Consider the following 18,654-nt stretch of genomic DNA (forward strand, 5'->3'; position numbering starts at 1 on the left):
AATGTCCATACTGCCCAAAGCAATCTATAGATTCAACACAATTCCTATACAGATTCCAATGGCATATGTCACAGAGCTAGAACAAATATTCCAAAAATTTATATGCAACTACAAAAGACCCTGAATAGCAACAGCAATCTTGAGAAGGGAACACAAATTTGGAGGAATCATGCTACCTGATAATAAACCATAGTACAAGCCTGCAGTAATCGAAACAGCATTGTCCTGGCATAAAAACATCCATATAACCAATGGAAGAGAATCAAGAGCCCAGAAATAAACCCACACCTTTATGGCCAATTAATATTTGACAAAGGAGGCAAGAACATAAAATGAGGATATGCTCATGGTCAATTAGTCCAAACTTGCAGTTATAAAATAAATGATTTACAAGATGTAATGTACAGCATGGTGACTACAGTTAGTAACAATCTCTTGTGTATTTGAAAGTTGCTAAGAGAGTAGATCTTAAAAGTTTTCATCACAAAAGAAAAACTTTTTGTAACTATGTATGGGGATGCATGTTAACTAGATATATTGTCATTCACATTTTGCAATAATACAAATATCCAATCATTATATTGTATACTGAAACTAATATAATGTTACATGTTGGTTAAACCTCAAAAAAAGTAAAAACTATAACAGTATGATTTTTATGCAAGCTAATATTTGAAATTTCAGTAATCTCTGTTGGAGACATTTGAAATGAGTTTCAAAGTTTGAACTGGGGGCAGTTCTGAGATCTCCAGTAGCTTAAGCCAAATAAAACAAAATTTGCATTAAAAAACTAGAAATCAATCTAGGAAATAAGAAATAAAATGTCCACAGAATTGTGCCTGCCTAAGAATATTGGAGTGAAAAAGGTGCATTATTTCTTATTCTGGTCAGAGCTCTGACAATGCTATTGGCTTTGAGGATATTAACTTTTTAGGAGGAACAGAACACCCATTTATCACTAGCATTCTGTGGTTATTCTTTATGACTAACTGAAATGGGCTGTCATAGGAAACTTTGTCCCTTTACACCCCCCTCCAAAAAAGCCAACCCAATTGAAATGTGCTAAATACACAGCTCTAAAGCTAAATTTTAAATATTCTAGAGTGGATATTTCTAAAACTCCCTTGTTGAATTACTTTTTAACTATGTTTACAGATAAATCCATTTTTCTGGAGTGAGGGATTATAGAAGTATTGCTTAAGTGAAACAGTCATTAGATGCTAATGCTTAGTCTATCATTTGTTTTAGTTCAGTGGCACTGAAACAAATTAAAACGGTAGTGATTATAAAAATACATCATTATCTAAAAGATGTATGACAATCAAATTCATGGGCTTTGTGGCTGGTATGCTACAGTTTATATTCCAGATCTACCATATTGTCATTGTGTGGCTTTAGGAAATTTAATCTTTCTAGGAATCATTTTCCACCTGTGTGAGCTGGGTCTCATAATAAAACCTACCTTTATATGTTGAGAGGATTAACTGAAGGTATTCATCATGTAAAGCAGAGAAAGCAGAGTAATGTTGGAGATACATATATATAAGTGTTGAACAAATGAAAGTTAAAGTTATTTAGGATCATTGCATATGTTCGTGTAGGTAATATGGTTTTAACTGACAGGATAATTTTTCCTCTTCTGTAGTATACAACATGCCTTTTTTCTTAATCTACTACCCCTTCCCCTATTCCATGTTTTCTTGGGAGGGTTGTCAATCAAGTTACCTCTTTTTCTCTCCTTAAAAAGAGGGTGCTTGACCCACACATATTCACTCACAATCTCCCTACAAGGAAATGAAGTTTGAGAACAAAAAATGTTTGAGGAAAAAATTATTTTAATATAGTCCTTAAAAAAACTTGTCCATAATTCCTTCTACTCTGCTCCTGTATTTCTATCCTTTCTTAGATTTGATGAGCTACCTATTTTTTTACACATTAATTTGCATTTTCAGTAGAATTGGTTTCTGATGCTTATAACCAAAGAACCCTTGATGTTTCAATATTAATATTTTGATATATGTCAATGGACTTTTCATACTGTTTGTACAGTTTTTATAAATTATAGATTTTCATTTCTGTGGTTTTTTCCTACTCTTTCACTGATTATATAAATTTATCCTAATAATATTAAATATTTGGCAAGCATCATCTCTAATGGCTACATAGAGTTCTACTGCAGTTTACTTAATGATCTCCCTATGTTGGACATTTCACATGTTACCAGAGTTTGCTATTGTAAATAAAGTGGAGAAGTGTTTGATAACAAACATGAGTACTACTTCAACCTAGCCAACGTTGTTAAATCTTCTGTTTTAAACATGGACCAAACCAGGTCGGAGTGAGTAAAATTGGAAATCTTTCAACCTTACACTAAACAGTGGCCCATGCCCTGGATATCACAGATTTTCCCATATCCTCCTCACCTTGCACCAGTAAGCTCAGACCACATGTTCCATTCATTCAGGGTAGATGATAACAAGGACATAGACAAATACTTGAAAATGTTTTTTACAGTTAAGAACATATATTTCAATAGATAAATGTTGAATGCTAAAATGTCCTAATAACTATTGGAAATAATTTTAATTAAAAAAATTTTATAGCACTGGCTGTTGTGGCTCAGTGGATTGTTCATCATCCTGCAAATTGAAAGGTCACCAGTCCGATTCCCAGTTGGGCACATACCTGGGTTGTGGGAGGGGCCCCCAGTTGTGGGTATGTGAGAGGCAACCGATCAATTCTTGCACGTCGATGTTTCTCTCCCTCTCTTTCTCCCTCCCTTCCCCTCTCTCTAAAATTAAATAAATAAAATCTTGAATTTTTTTTTTATACAATGGGCCATCACAGGAAGTGGTGCTTTTTAGTTGTATCAACTCTGCCTTTACTCCTAAAGCTAGTTTGGTACCATAGAATTCAACTAGAGATGTAAAGAAGCTGAGAGAGTCGGTCTCATGAAAAAGTTCTATTAAGCTATATTTCCGGAAACAATGATCTCAAAAAAAAAGCAACCTTGTAACCATCCTACATAGATCTGTCTATATAGGGCCATGCGTGTGTGTGTGTGTGTGTGTGTGTGTGTTTTTAATGCTTCAGAATTAGGATATTTTTATGCTTTGTAATACTCAGGTCTTTCTGAAATCTGAGCCCAGAGAGATGATTATTTTTTTCTCTATAGATGTGGACATGCAGGGTTCTAGGTGGCTTATTATGCTCATGAAATGGCAGAAACCTGTCAGAGTTAATGTAACAAATTGTTTTTGGAAAAGACACAATGTAAGTTTGTACATTCACTATGAGAAAGTGATTTGAGTTTGTTATGGTTCGAGGTTTCTTAAAAAATTGTAGAAATGTCAGTGGTATATTTTATTAACACAATGACAGCAATTTCTTGAAGCATAATTCTGGCAATTAGTATATTTTATGGGGCATCATAAATTAATTTCAGTTTTAATTCAAACTCAAATTAACTTATCTTCCATTTAAAAAATAATAAGTTTTATTCCCTGGGAAAGTATAATGAGATCAAGTGGATCCAGTGTGGTTTGGGATTAGGTTTCCTAAGGCCAGGTCTGTTTTTCTTGCCATGTGTTTTCCCCTGTACCTCCTTCTCCTTTCGATAGGTTTATATTTTTCTTTGCTTCCATAAACTTAACACCTGTAAACATGTTTTCTTAGTGTCACCAATTTCAACATAATGTCCATAACCTTGTTTGTCAGTTTGTTACTTTTAAACATCTTATTAATCACTGTTAGAGAGTGATGAACCTCCGATATACTTAAATAAGCCATTCCCAAATGTTCTGTTCACAAAACCCCTTTAGACTCCTAAAAATTATTGAGGACCCTAAATAACTTTAATTCATGTGAGTTATGTCTATTGATATTCACTAAATTAGAAATTAAACCTAATAAGGAATTGAATTATTCATTAATTCATGTAAACTGATTAGATGTTAACAATTAATAAAGTGTATGAAAAAATAAAAATACATTCTAAAGCAAATTAGTGAGAAGAGTGGCAGCGTTTTATATGCTATTTGTGACTCTCAGCTGGATTCATACCTGCTTCCACCTTCGGTTTGTTTCAGTGTGTTGTTTTGCTTGAAGTAAATGAAGAAAACCTGGCCTCATGCACACAGGTAGTTGGTCAAGGGAAATGAGTATTTTAATATCCCATTCAGAAATCATCATGGATAATCATCTTTGATGCTATAACAGAACTTGACAAATGGTAGTTTCTTAAAAGTTAGTTATAATGTGGAATCAAATCCTTCCTCTCAGAGAACATTTCAGACTCTGTTTCATTAATATCCTTTATACTCCCTTGAATTTTGACTGGAACTTTTACCCATGTGCAACTTTGTAACATCATGTATTGGTCTTTTGGAGAATATCAGTTCATTCTGTTACTATATTGTTAACAGAAAAAATATTCTAACGCTTGTTAAGGAAGTGTTAGAATGGTAAGGAAGACTTTATCTGGGACTATTGTGACAGGTGTCATGACAAATGCAACAGGGGAGAGACCTCGATGAGGCTCAAGTCCTAATACAGTAAAGATAGCTGAGGAGCCAGTGAGCAGAGCAAGGGGGATCAATGGATGAAAAATTATTGTAAGAAGTCATTAAGAGTAGGGATATTTTACTTAACAGGGCTTGCTGAGGGCAGGTAAGGATTATATATCAAAGGTGGGGCATGATGAACTTGATCAAATATCAAGAGTTGGGGGGAACCTTGCTAAACTGACATTAGCAGGATCCTGCTGAGCTGTGTAGGACCAGCAAAGATGGGGGCCAAAGTCAGGGTCTAGTTGAGAAGACGGCTCAGAAGTGCCTAACTAATGATGCTGGTTAAGAAGAATGTCTTTGTCAATGTCTTCTAAATATTTACATATTTCATTATATAGTTTCAGAAAATCACAGCTGTTAACATCACAACTAAACTCATCAGAAAATGTTTAAGTATTGGGAAGTTGTCAAGCTGACAGTGGTGGAGTTTTCCAATATTCTAATTTTTTTTACTTCAAAGCTCAACTTCTATAACTTGCATTAAATGGTGTTATTTTTTCCCTTGAGGTAACAGGCTCACTTTGATTTTAGAAAATGTCTATAAAATATCCAATGTAGAATAATCATAGTTTGTGCTTCATACTTCTTGCAAGTAAAAGTGACATTCCATGAGAAAAGTGACTTGTTCACCTGGCAACCAAAACAATAGTATGAGAGCTCTCTCTCAAAGCACCCTTACACCTTAGTACACAGAATGCTTTATATGAGATCGGTCCAGAAAGTATCTATCTGTATAATGTGAAAAATAGAGACATTTATTGAAAAAGATGTAAGATAGAAGAAACATTGCACATGGGACAATGATGCCTCAGTCCCTTTCAAAGTAGGCACCTTGGGACCTCACACAGTTCTCTCAATCACCATCAGCTGCCCCATTGTGTTTTCCTGAATCTCACTGATGGTCTGAAATCTCTTCCCTTTCACAGGTGATTTTAGCTTTGGGAAAAGCCAGAAGTCACAGGGTACTAAAACTGGGCTGTAGGGGGCCTGAGTCACCTGGGTGATTTGATGTTTTGCCAAAAAACTGCACAAGACGTGATGTATAAGCAGGCACATTGTCATGATGAAGCTGCCGATCACCAGTTGCCCATATCTGTGGCCTGAATCATCTGAACAGTTTCCATGGAGGAATGTTCAAGCCTAACACAAAATTTGATGTGGGTTTGTTGCTCTACTTGCATGGTATTTTGAATGCAACAGCCACACAGTACACTTGCTCACTCGATAGCATCTACTGCCCCCACTGACTAGTACAGTAAAGTCATCATTGTTCATGCATGTGCGTTTCTGTCCACTCTCTTTGGCTGCCAGGTTACATTGATGTGGTACAGACTGTTCTTGTTATATTTACAATGGCTGGACTTTTTCCAGACAGATCTCATAGTTCTTACCCGAAGTCACACATTATATATAGCACTACAGAAATCAAAGTCAGGAAGGGGGAGGTAAGTGGAGGAAACTGAAGGCCACTCGATGGCCAGAGTAAGACACAAAGCTAAGTATGTACAAGTCATGTTCAATATGCTGCTTTTGGCCTATCTGACTGACCATGGACCTGTAGACTTCATTAGGACCACCAGGTGAGGCTTCTATCACTGTGCTAAGTCTTGGCCTGGGTGTCACAAGTATAGAGCTGAGGTGGAATCCCTGAAATAATATATGTAAAACTTCTTGGCACAGAGTAGGCACTCAGTCAATAGGAGTCCTGTGAGAAGTTGCACATGCCATAAAGCAGAGCTATCTGAGCGTACACACCAAGAAACTCTGATATAATTGCGAACCTAGGAGAGTTGAAATTTGGTTGGTAATATGTGACATTGTGATTTATAATAAGAAATATATAACTATATATATAGATACCTATATATAGTTATCTATATATATATCTATATGTCTATCTATCTATATATAGTCATATATATATATATAGATAGATAGATAGATAGATAGATAGATAGATATATTTGGTCTTCATCCCATTGCCTGGTGCAGAGACCCTGAAACCCTTGGAATTTTCTGATGCGAACTATAAAAAGATACTGTGTTATGTTAATGAGATGATTTTGGAAAGCACCTGAAGATGGAGGACTGATTGTCAGGAGAACCAATGGTGTGACTAGATGGTTGGAATTTTCAGTTTCACTCCACAACCCTCACTTCCTGGGAGGGGGAGGACTGGAGATTAAATTCAATTACCAATAGTCAAAAATTTAATCAACTGCACACTACACTGATGTAATGAAGCCTTCATAAAAATCCATGAGGATGGGGTACGAAGAGCTTCTGAGTTGGTGCACACACACATGGAGAATTGGAGAGAGTGGCATGCTTGCTTGGACAGAGCATGGAAACTCCATAGCCCTTTTCCCGTACCTTGCCCCATGCACCTCTTCCATCTGGCTGTTCCTAAGTTATATCGTTTTATAATAAACTGGTGATCTAGTAAGTAGAGTTTCTCTGAGTTCTGTGAGCTGCTCTAGCAAATTAATTGAACCCAAGGAGGAAATTGTGGAAACCAGTTTATAGTTGTCTGGTCAGAAGCATAAGTGACAACTTGGACTTGAGTTAGTGAAGTGGTTGTGGGCATTGCAGTTTTGTGGGACTGAGCCCTTAACCTGTGGAATCTGACATCCACAAGTGTTGGAATTGAAATAAATTGTGGGATACCTAGCTAGTGTTGGAGAATTTCTTGGTGTGGGGGAAAACTCCACACATGGGAATTGATGTCAGAATTATACTATGTGAGACAAACAAATAGACAACTCTATCAAAACAACCAGTAGAATTTTTTATAACTACTACTTTTGGATGGTTTCATATAGTTCTTATTGTGTAAATACACATAGAAATAACAGCTAAAACTTATGGTAATTTGACATTGGTATGTTCACCATGGATAATAGGGTACCTGGACACTACTGAATTGTCTCCAATTCATACTAAAATATCACTCTTTAGCTTTAATGGCTCAATCTCATAATTTTAGAGTCTTAAAAATTAGCATGGCCTTTGAACAGTAATCATAGTTAATTTTAATAAATTATTCAAAGATAAGTTTATAAATTTATGTATGAGAAAGAATTATTTCAATGTAACTCATAATCACAGCAATTTGGAAACAACCTAAATGTTCCAAAAAATAGGGAAATTTTTAGATAATTTACGGTAAATGGTATCATGAGATTTTTATAGACATTAAAATATTGTTTTGAAAGATAAAAAATCCTCATAATCTAAGTGACCTGTTATAAATGTAGGATATAAAACTGCATATTCAAGATAACAGTTGTAATGGAAAAAAATGTGGATAGAAACTATCATGAAAAAAAGGCATAAACTTTAATGCTGCTTACCTCAAAGGTATAGCAATGTGGATGATTTGTGTTTTATATTGTTTGCTGGTATTTTCTCTATTTTTTATTGTGAATATGTGATATGTTTTTATCAGAAAAAAAGAGATGTTAATAAAATACTAGGAGGAAAAGCTAAAAAAAGTTGGCAAACACAACTAGCCACTGTGACTGAGAGATCAAATGTAATTCAAGAAATATTTAAGTCACCAGTATGCTTTTTACTGACTTCTTTTTGTGACCCAAGTCAAGCTTAGACTTTGTTAGTAATTTTTCTTCCACTAGAGTGAATTATAGTAGAGCTAATCAAAGCATCTGTACCCTGACTTTCCTAGAAGGCGGCCTATTGGTTTCTGTACTTTGAGATTCTAACACCTTTTTGTACCTATGTAACAGGCAAGAGGGAATTTTGGACAGAGTTGCTAGTCCCCATGGTGAAGGCTTTTCTTCAGGCCCATTTGATACTGCTGCTGCATCCCAGGGTCCCAGTGGGACATGGGTGCATTACATAAGGCTCTAACAAAGCCCATAGGTACAGTTATCAATACTAAATAAATCTGGTCTATTTTTTATATTAACACTCTACTTTATGAAGGGACCCTGCCATCATGCACCCAGCTAGAGAGACAGCTAGAAAGATAATCAATTGAGCCAATCTGCCTCAATCTATTACTAAACAAGAACTCTATATTTCACCTGTGAGTATTCTTTGCAATATTCAAATTCCGGAAGATAATTTAAACATTTATTTACTCTTCAAATCTGCCCTTTGTCCATGACCTGCTACCCCTTGAGCACCCACATGAACTTCTTGCTCAACCCCCTTTTCTCCTTCTTTTCTTATCCCTTTTCCCCTTAGATCTGGCTTCTTAATCCTGCTGCCATGTCTTATAGATGAGCTAGAAAGTTCCATACTTGCAGTTGACCCAGTAAAATCAATTTGCTGTGAGTCTACACATTCTTCAGAGTAAACCTGTAAGACAAACCTTCTCTTGCTAAAATTGATCATGTCTAGAATATGTTGTTGGAGCATAGAGAAGATATTTATTATAATACAATAGTAGATAGCACCATTGTGTTAGAGACCTAGTATAGCATTTCACTGAACAAACAATCTTAAAATTTGTAAGGAACCACAAAAGACTCCAAAGAGCTAAAGAAATATTGAGAAAGAAGAACAAAACTGGAGGCATCGAGCTCCCTCATTTCAAACTATACTACAAAACTACTGTAATCAAAACAGTATGATATTGGCATAAAAACAGACATATAAATCAATGGAACATAATAGAGTACCAGAAATAAGCCCACACATACATGGTCAATTAATTTATAACAAGGTAGACAAGAATATTCGGTGGAAAAAGGAGAGTCTCTTCAATAAATGCTATTGAGAAAACTGGACAGCCACATGCAAAAGAATGATATTGAACCACTCTCTTACACCATACACAGAAATTAACTGAAAGTTGACTAAAGACTAAATGTAAGACCTGAAACCATAAAACTCCTAGAAGAAAACATAGGTGGTAAGCAACTTGACATTAGTATTGGTGATATTTTTTGGATCTGACACCAAAAGCAAAGGCAACAAATTCAAAAACAAACAAACAAGTGAAGTTATATCAAACTAAAAAGCTTCTCCACAGCAAAGGGGGGAAACCATCCACAAAGTAAGAAGTCAACCTACTGCATAAGAAAAATATTTCCAAATCATTTATCTGGTAAAGTATTAATAGCCAAAATAATATATAAAGAATTCATACAAATCAATAGCAAAAAACCCAATCTTATTTAAAAAAATGGTCAGAATATTTTAATACACATTTTCCCAAAGAAGACACACAAATAGCTAATAGATACATGAGAAGATGCTCAACATTATTAATATTCACAGAAATAATAATCAAAACTACAGTGAGCTATCAACTCATACTTGTTATAATGGGTATTATAAAAAAGAAAAGAAATAACAAGTGTTGGAGAGGTTGTGGAGAAAAGGGAACTCTGTTCAGTCTTGGTGGGAAGGACAATTGGTGCAGTCACTATGGAAAACAGTATGAAGGTTCCTAAAAAATAAAAAATATAACGATGATATGATCCATAAATTCCACTTCTGGGTATTTATTTGAGGAAAACAAAAACTCTAACTTGAAAGGACATATGCATCCCCACAATTGCAGCAACATTATTTACAATAACCCAGATATGAAAGCAACCTCAGTGTCCATCAATGGATAAATACATAAAGAGTGTAGTATATATACAATGAAATATTATTCAACTAGAAAAAGAAGGAAATCTTGCCATTTGCAACAACATGAATAGAACTTGAGGACATTACGCTAAGTGAAGTAAGTCAGAGAGAAAGACAAATACTCTATGATCTCACTTACATGTAGAATATTAAGAAAACAGTTCATAAATATAGAGAACAGATTGGTGGTGGCTCGGTTCTGAGGTTGGGGGCAGAGGTGGACAAAGGGGATGAAAAGGTGCAAAGTTTCATTTATAAAATAAACAACTCATGGGGATGTAATATTCATCATGGTGATTATAGTTAATAATTTTGTATTTCACATGTGAAAGCCGTTAAATATTCTATAAAAAACAAAACCAACCAACACACAGCATCTCATTTAAAATAGGACCTTGACTTTCACAGTCCCTTAACTTCTTGATCAAACCATGGTTAATGTTGCTTAAAGAAACAGAAGTAGAATTTCTTCTTAATTTACAAGAATGAACATTTCTCCACTAATGGTATGGACTAATTTTGTAAGTATGATCTTTGTATGACATTTTGAGTGAAGAATTAAAAACTTGCAGGTTTTTATGTATAAGTTGAGGAACCATATTTAGAAACAAACATGATTGAAATCTCATATATATGTGTGTGTGTGTGTGTGTGTGTGTAGCTGTATGTGTATATATATATATATATATATATATACACACACACATATATAAAGGAAAAGTACTATCATTTGAAATTACCATAATGGTTATTTATGATTTCTGCAATGTCAAAACCAAATGCTTTTGAGGACTTTCACCCCTCAAATATTCAGGATCCTTGTGTAACAAGTGTAAAAAGCAGGCTCCTCTTATTGGGGGATATAAACCAAAGACTTTTTTGTATTATCCAGTTGTCTCCTGACTATGCTATATTCAACACACTTGGGTAGAGGTGATATGAAAAAGAAAGGGCATCAATAGCATCCACTAACCAATGGTTAGAGTAAAAAGACATGGATTCACAAATATTAATTCATAATTATGAAACATTTTGGTTGAAGCCTGGCATTTGTACATAATGGATAGATGACACCTCAGAATGCTCAAGAGCATTTGTACCACTTTTATAACTTTTGCTATGTTATTCTTTCTAGCATAGCTGTTGTTCCACTTTATCACATTCACTAGGCAGTCAAAGCATTGGTAACAGAACTATAACTGAGCTGTTGTATTGCTGTTAGCCCTGGACCCCTGGTACCCTAAGTATTAACAAGCTGTGTTTCAATGAAGAAGTAAAAGGCTGTGTGTTCATTAAAAAAAAGCTCTCTTTATGTGGTTATGCTTTTATCTTCAACACTCTTATAATCTAGACTACTTCCTGTCTAGATGGCCTGGTAGGTAAATGCTGAGCTCCTTCTCCCATGATCACATCAAAATTACTATTAAGGTATAATACAATCATCATTAAGAAGCACCTGATGAAACCACATATTTATTTACACCAAAGAATTCCAACACTGGAATCTTCACAAATGAAGGAGCAAGGGGTAGCAGGTCTGTAATGAGAGAATTTATAGATTTCCAACAATTACAGGTCTACCACTTAATTACCATTTAATTAAAATAAAATACAATGAAGTAAAATAAAATAAAAAAGAAGCATCTGAAGACTAGCTGAACAGAAGACCTACAACCAAGGGTGTAAAAGCAGCCACACAGAGACTGGTAGGAGGGGCGGAGATGGAGAAAGGATAGGTCCCACACCCATGGTATAATGATTAAGAATCTCAGCTGCAGAAATTCCTTCTGAGGAGCAAGGATTCCAAGACCCGTATCAGGCTCTTAGCCCAGGGTTCTGGTGCTGGAAAGAGGGGATCCTGTAACTTCTGGCTCTAAAAACCAGTAGGGATTGCACCCCAGTGAGATGGAAGGCTGCTGGAAGCTTAGCTTCTATAAGTCTTAAAGGGCCCAAGAAGAGATTCATTTATTCACACTCACTTGCTCTGGGCTCTGGCACAGAGGTAGCAGCTTGGAAAGTGACAGGGACATAGGGGAAGAAACTGAACTGACTAGTTTCAGTGCAAGGGGTATAGGGGCAGAGGTTGGGACTGATTTCTCCAGGAACAGGAGTGCTGGTAGGTGTCATTATTCCTTTGTTGAGAGTCCTCCAACCTAGCCAACACAGCATGGGCAATTGCCAAATCTGAGCTCTCCATTAATCTGGTTAACAACATTCACCTCACCTGAGGATTGATTCCTTGAGACTGCCCCACCCAACTAAGAGACCTATAGGAATCTCTTCCAGAGGCTTCTCCACACAAGCAGCCTGCCTTGGGTCATGCTGCAAACTTTTCTAAAAATTCTCAGAGGTCCACAAATCCCCCAAAGCAGTAACTCACCTTGTTGTGTTCTATACCACTTGCTAAGCTATACAAAGCTCAACACAAGTGGTGATTAGTCTCAACTTGTATTGTGTTGTAACTCCCATTAGATAGCCCCAAATCTGGCATAAGCAATGGATAATCTTGGCTTGGAAGGAAGCCTAAACTAAGTGACCATGAAGCAGACACAAGTGGCAGCAGGCCTTAGCTCACATTGTGGTGCCCACTGAAGGCTCCCAAGCCCAACAATAGTGGCGGCCTGCTTCAGTTCACAGCATAGCTTCTGCCAAATGCCTCCAAGACCAGCATAAGTAGATAACAACTACAGATAACTTTCTGGCTTCTAGTAGACATCCCCAAGCCTGGCACATGTAGTGGCTGACTTTGACCTGCACCACAGCGCCTCCCAAAAGGCTACAGAACCAACACACCTGGTGATCAGCTTTATACTACCCCAGACAACCATCCTACAAACTTCACAAATGACAAACCCAATGGGGGGACCTGACTAGCACTAGAGCCCTATTAAGGTGACTCTGGCATCAAGGGGTCATCCTATATACAATAGCATGTACACTATAGTCATGGCCATCCCTTGCAGCCAGTTAGTCCTAAGGTCAATCCCAAGTACTGATATACCTACAACAACAGGAGGGCACATACAACACATACAAGAGACACTCCTGGAATACTTGGCTCAGGTGACCAAGGAGACTATGTCACTGACCCCATAGGACACCTGCTACATAAGGCCATTCTTCCAAGAACTGGGAGATGTAGCAAATTTAACTAATACATAGAAACAAAAACATTGAGTCAGTCAAAATTAGGGAACAAAGAAACGTGTCCCAAATGAAAGAATGAAACAAACTCCAGGAAAAGAACTAAACAAAATGCAGATAATCCACCAGATGCTGAATTCAAAACTCTGGTTATAAGGATGCTCAATGAACTCAAGGGAAGAGTAGATGAAATCAGTGAGAACTTCAGTGAAGACATAGAAATCATAAAAGTTGATATAAAAAACATAAAAAGGACCAGTCAGAAATGAACAATACAATGATTGAAATGAAGAATACATTACTGGGAATTAACAGAAGGTTAGATGAAGCACAGAATCTGGAAGCAGTGATCTGGAGGACAAAGTAGTGCAAAACACCCAATCAGAACAGCAAAAAGAAAATATAATCACAATTAATGAGGATAATTTAAGGGATAATATATGGGATAACATCAAGAATACCAACATTAGCATTACACCTGTGATGCGAAGAGTAAGCAAGAAACAACCTATTTGAAGATTTATTGACAGAAAATTTCCCTAATCTTGTGATAGAAATAAACATACAGGTACAGGAAGCACAGAGATTCCCAAACAAGATAAAGCCTGAGAGGCCCACATGAAGACACATCATAATTAAAAATACCGAGGTTAAAGTCAAAGATAGAATTTTAAAAGTAGCAAGAGAAAAGCAGCTAGTTTTGCACAGGGGAGATCTGATAATATTATCAGCTGATTTTTCAATAGAAACTTTGCAGGCCCCAAGAAAATGGTACTAAATATTCAAAGTAATGAAGGACAAAGCCCTACAAGCAAGACTGCTTTTTACAATGAGGCTATCATTTAGAACTGAGGGAGAGATAAAGGGTTTTCCAGATAAGAAAAAGCTAAAGGAGTTCATTTCCACTAAACTATTATATTATTACAAGAAATGTTAAAGAGACTTCTCTAAGAAGAAAAAAAGATGAAAACTATGAATACAGAAATACAAGAAAGAAAAAAGTGCTCAATGGTAAAAGTACATGCTTAGTAAAAGAAGTAGATCAACTAACTATAAAGCTAATACAAAGGTTAAAAGTCAAATGTAGGAAAATCATGTGTGATTACAATAAATCAAGGGATACACAAAAACACACACACAAGTAAAAAATGACAAAACCATATATGTGAAGTGTGGGTGAGTAAAAGCTGTAGTGATTTTAGCATATTTTTGAACTTAAGCAACCATCGACTTAAGTAGATTGCTATAATAAACATAGTTTAGTATATATGAAGCACATGGTAACCACAAGCTAAAATTCTACAAGATATATACAAGAATTAGAGAAAGGAATCCCAACACAATACTATAGAAAGTCATCAATATACAAGAGAAGAGAGCAAGAGAATAAGAAAAGACAGAGAGGAAGTATAAAAACAATCAGAAAACAGCAGGATGGCAATAACTACATAACTATCAAGAATTTAATATAAATGAATTAAATGCACCAATCTAATCACACAGGGTGACCAAAGTGATGAAAAAAAAAAGGCCTGAAAGACACACAAAGACTGAAAGTAACTGATGCAAATAGACATTTTATGTAAATGTAAATGGAATAAAAAAGCTGGGGCAATAATACTTATACCAGACAAACTTTAAAACAAAATTGGTAGCAAGAGACATAGAAGAGCTTTCATAATGATAAAGGGATCAATCTTACAAGAGGCTATAACTCTTGTGAATATCCAGGCACCCAATGTAAGAGTATCTACATACATTAAGCAAATGGTGATAAACATAAAGGCAGAGATTGACAGTAACAGCAACAACTTCAAACTTTAACACCCCATTGACATTAGTGGATAGATATTCCACATGGGAAATCAACAAGGAAACAGGCCATAATGCCACATTAGAGCAGATGGATTTAATGGCTATTTTTGGAACATTTCACCCCAAAGAAGCATAATATACATTTTTTTCAAGTGCACATGGAACATTTTCCAGAATAGACCAGATGTCAAGCCACAAAACTAGTCTCAATAAATTTAAGGTTGAAATCATAGCAAGTATGTTTTCTGAACACAATGATGTGAAACTAGAAATCAATTACAAGAAGAAAACAGAAAAAACGCACAAACACACAGAGGCTAAATAGCATGCCACTAAACAATAAATAGGTTAACAACAAGATAAAGGAAGGAATCAGAAGATACCTTGAGACTAATGAAAATATAAGTACAATGACCTACAATCTAAGGGACATAGTCAAGGAAATTCTAAGAGGGCGATTTAGAGCAGTATAGGCCTACCACAAGAAACAGAAAAAATCTCAAATAAACAATCTAACCATACACCTAAAGGAACTAGAAAAAGAACAACAAACAAAGCTCAAAGAGAGTAGCAGGAAGGAAATAATAAAGGTCAGAGAAGAAATAAACAAAATAAAGTGTAAAGAAATAATACACTAGTGCACTTTTCTACAATAGGCCATGCTATTAAGACAGGGAGTCAAGCAGATCTATCTAATACACAAAAACAAAGACAGGGAGGCTGCCAAAATGAGAATACAAAGAAATATGGCCCACATGAAAGAACAGAACAAAACTCCAGAAAAAGAACTAAATGGAATGGAGATAAGCAATCTATCAGATGCAGAGTTCAAAACACTGGTTATTAGGATGCTCAAGGAACTCATTGGGTAATACAACTGCATGAAAAGACCCAGGCAGAAATGAAGGTTACACTAAGTGAAATAAAGAAAAAGTTATAGGGAACCAACAGTGGAGTGGATGAAGCCAAGGATCACATCAATGATTTAGAAAATAAGGAAGAAAAAAACATTCAATTAGAACAAGAAGAAGAAAAGAGAATCCAAAAAAAAAAGAGGATAGGCTAAGAAACTTGTGGGACATCAACAATTGTACCAACATTCGAATCATAGGGGTTCCAGAAGAAGAGAAAGGTCAAGAAATTGAAAACTTATTTGAAAAAACAATGAAAGAAAACTTCCCTAATTTGGTGAAAGAAATAGACATAGAAGTTCAGGAAGCACAGAATCCCAAACAAGTTTGTCCCAAAGATGACCACACCAAGACACATCAAAATTAAAATGCCAAAGGTTAAAAATAAAGAGAGAATCTTAAAAGCAGCAGGAGAAAAGCAGATGATTACCTACAATTGAGTTCCCATAAGACTGTCAGCTGATTTCTCAAAAGAAACCTTGCAGACTAGAAGGGACTGGTGAGAAGTATTCAAAGTGATAAAAAGTAAGGACCTACAATGTAGATTACTCTCTCCAACAAAGCTATCATTTAGAATGCAAGGGCAGATAAAGTGCTTCCCAGATAAGGTAAAGCTAAAGGAGTTCATCATCACCAAGCCATTATTTATGACATGTTAAAGGGACTTAATTTATTTAAAAAAAGATCAAAACTATGAACATTAAAATGGTAATAAATTCACAACTATCAACAACTGAATTTAAAAAAACAAACTAAGCAAACAAATAAAACAGATACAGATTCTTAGATATGGAGATCATTTGGAGAGTTATCAGCTGGGAGGGTGAAGAGAGAGAATGGGAGAAAAGGTACGTGGTTAAGAAGTACAAATTGGCAGGTACAGAATAGACAGGGGATGTTAAGAACAGTATAGAAAATGGTGTAGCCAAGAAATTTATAGGCATGATCCATGGATATGAACTAAGTGGGGAGGGGATTGCTGGATGAAATGTGGGGTACTACGTGGAGGGGGGTAAAGGGGGAAAGATTGGAACAACTGTAATAGCATAATCAATAAATATATTAAAGAAAGAACATCACCCCCCCCAAACAATCCCAAAAAGAAGTAATACAAAAAAGATCAATGAAACCAAGAGCTGTTTTTTTGAGAAGATAGACAAAATCAACAAACCTTTAACCAGTAAAACTTTCAGTAAAAACTTTCAGTAAAGTAGGCATAGAAGGAACATACCTCAATATAATAAAGGCCGTATATAATAAACCAATACTTTACATCACACTCAATAGTGAGGATTTTTCTTATGTCCACTCTCACCACTCTTATTCAGCATGATATTGGAAGTCCTAGACTCAGCAATCACACAATAAAGAAGGCATTCAAATTGGAAAGAAAGAAGTAAACTGTCATTTGCCGATGACGTGACACAACACAGGGTGGGGCAAAAGTAGGTTTACAGTTGTTAGTATGCAAAACACAGTTTGTTCTTGTGTTATTTGTTAGTTACTGTATTATTTCCCACACAAACAGCTGTAAACCTAGTTTTGCCACACCCTGTTTATAGAGAACCCTAAAGACTCCACCAAAAACTATTAGAACTGATAAATAATTTGGTAAAGTACCAGATACAAAATTAACATCCAGCAAATGGCTGCATTTTTATATACCAATAATGAACTATTGGAAAGAGAAATTAATCCCATTTAAAATTGCATCAAAAAGAGTAAAATACCAAGAAATAAATTTAACCAACGAGGCAGAATTCCTCTACTTGGGAAACTATAACCCACTGAAGAAACAAATTGAAGATACAAATTAATGGAAGGATATAGTGAGCACATCCTATCAAATGCAATCTGCAGATTCCATGCAATTATCAAAATACCAAAAGCATTTTTCATAGAACTAGAATAATCCTAAAATTTATATGAAACCCTAAAAGACCCCAAATAGCCAAATAGCCAATATTGCAAAAGAACAAAGTAGGAGCTGTCATGCTAGCTTAGATCAAACTATATTACAAGGGTATAGTAATCAAAACAACATGGAACTAGCATTAAAAGAGACACATAGATCAACAGAACAGAACAGAGATCCCAGAAATAAACTCACACCTATATGATTAATTAATCTATGACAAAGGAGGCAGAATATACAATGAGATAAAGGCAGTCTATTCAATAAATGATGTTGGGGAAACTAAACAGATACAGACAAAAGAATAAAACTGAATCACTTTCTTATACCATATACAAAAATAAATTCAAAATGGATTAAATATTTTTTTTATTTTTTACTATTTAATTGAGTTTATTGGGATGACATTGGTTAATAAAATTATAGGTTTCAGGGGTACAATTCTACAATACATCATCTATACATTGTATTGTATGTTCATCACCCCAAGTTGTCTCCTTTAATCAACATTTATCTCCCCTTTACCTTTTCCTACCTCCAAGCATCTGTACATTGTATTGTGCATTCATTGCCCAAATCAAATCTCCTTCTATCACCATTTACCCCCTGCCCCTTTATCCTCTCTTACCTCCCCCTGTCTATGAGGTGTTTTTTTTCTTAATCCCTTCATCTTTTTCACTCAGTCTGCCTACCC

The sequence above is a fragment of the Desmodus rotundus genome, chromosome 8 (assembly GCF_022682495.2).
Source record: "Desmodus rotundus isolate HL8 chromosome 8, HLdesRot8A.1, whole genome shotgun sequence".
NCBI classification, from domain to species: domain Eukaryota; kingdom Metazoa; phylum Chordata; class Mammalia; order Chiroptera; family Phyllostomidae; genus Desmodus; species Desmodus rotundus.